Raw genomic sequence first — 1845 nt, 5'->3', positions numbered from 1 at the left:
AAATTATATGGCAATTGCTGTTTATTCTTTTTAGGAGCCATCCAGAAGTCCCAGCCTGGAGCCAGAGGCTGCTATTGCAAGTCAGATGGGAGATGGCCTACAGTATGTTAGGCATCAGAAAAGTGGTGTTCGCATGAAGGCAGAGTTGCCGCAGGCAATTATGAGATTAGGTATGATATCACATAGACATACTTCTGTTCAGAAGTGTAGGGTCACTTCGAAATGTCCCCTTTCCAAAAAAAAAAACACTGGACATATCAAAGTGAACTTCCAAACTTTGCTATGGTGGTGTATTGTACACATCTGCATTACTTCTATCTATTGCACCTGACTAGTGTGGGTTTGCTTTTATTTGTCACACAACCGGAGTAGTTTGCATTAATTACTGTATATTCATGAACGGGGTCAATTGTAATGTATGCTTTCTTTCTCTTTTTCAGACACTTGACATTTACTGCGAAAGGTACCATCAGAGCACCTCTCCCTACCCTGCAGGATACCTATACCAGAAGAGTACAACAACGGCCCAAAAGTATTTCAAAAGACATTTCACGCTCTGACCACGGACTGTTTAAACCACTGAGGTCAAGCAGACGTCTCTGTTCCCACGTGGCAGACTGAGGGAACACCCACAAAACAGACTGGGGATGAGTTTCTTTACTCCGCATCCTGTACACACACAACTCCTTATACTACATTACATAGACTTGCCAGTTGCCATACTGCACTTACACACACTGCGCTTTTAACCCCCTTATCTGTGTCAAATCAGATAAGGTTGTGGTTGTGTTCAAACCATGTCTACTGTTGTCTGTCAACATCCACTTCAGTCATACATTTGAAATGTCTTAAATAAATAACAAAAGTTAAAATTGTTTTATTGTCTGCAGTTAACTGAAATATTTTGGAATATGAGTTATTCTATTAATGATTGCTCATGTAAGTTCAATTGAATTCACAGTATTTAACTGACCTAGCTTTTACAGGGAAACAACCAATACTGTAAATACAACTAAAAAAAAAACAAATCTTAATTTAAAATCAATTGTTTTTCACTTTACAGCGAATACATAAAATACTGTAAATGAAAATGCGGTACCTTTACTGTAAAAAGTATTCACAGTAACTTACTGGCAACAATTGGCCAGTAAGTTACCGTAAATGGAAATACAGCACCTTTACTGTAAAAGGTTTTCACAGTAACTTACTGGCAACAATTGGCCAGTAAGTTACTGTAAATGGAAATACAGTGCCTTAACTGTAAAAGGTATTCACAGTAACTTACTGGCAACAATTGGCCAGTAAGTTACTGTAAATGGAAATACAGCACCTTTACTGTAAAAGGTTTTCACAGTAACTTACTGGCAACAATTGGCCAGTAAGTTACTGTAAATACGACTGAAATCACAGTATTTAATTGTTTTTCATTTTACAGTGAATATATTAATACTGTAAATGGAAATACAGTACCTTTACTGTAAAAGGTATTCACAGTAACTTACTGGCCAATTGTTGCCAGTAAGTTACTGTAAATTTTACAGTAAATTTTTTACAGTGTGTGTGTGTGTGTGTGTGTGTGTGTGTGTGTGTGTGTGTGTGTGTGTGTGTGTGTGCATGCATGCGGTGTGTTTGTGACTGTGTGTGTGCGTGCATGCGGTGTGTTTGTGACTGTGTGTGTGTGTGTGATTGTGACTGTGTGTGTGTGAACATGTAGACTGTATACCATCTGTATAACTCATAAACTTAATAAATATTAAATAAATATAATAAACTAGAGAGCATGTGTGAGTGTGTGTGTGTGTGTGTGTGTGTGTGTGCATGCATGTGTGTGTGAGAGTGTGTGTG

General features: G+C 37.9%; 1 long non-coding RNA gene across 3 annotated transcripts in view; it reads left to right on the top strand.

Moving 5' to 3' along the window:
* LOC134098499 (uncharacterized) overlaps positions 1-875 on the top strand; it is a 2827-nt gene extending 1952 nt beyond the window's left edge. For all 3 annotated transcript variants that reach the window (XR_009941059.1, XR_009941061.1, XR_009941060.1), the window contains 2 exons: positions 35-170; positions 441-875. This is a non-coding gene — a long non-coding RNA (uncharacterized LOC134098499). The remainder of the gene's footprint in view (positions 1-34; positions 171-440) is intronic.
* The last annotated feature ends 970 nt before the right edge of the window (positions 876-1845 follow it).

This window comes from Sardina pilchardus, chromosome 12, assembly GCF_963854185.1.
Source record: "Sardina pilchardus chromosome 12, fSarPil1.1, whole genome shotgun sequence".
NCBI classification, from domain to species: domain Eukaryota; kingdom Metazoa; phylum Chordata; class Actinopteri; order Clupeiformes; family Clupeidae; genus Sardina; species Sardina pilchardus.
This window is presented reverse-complemented; position numbering and strand designations above follow the sequence as displayed.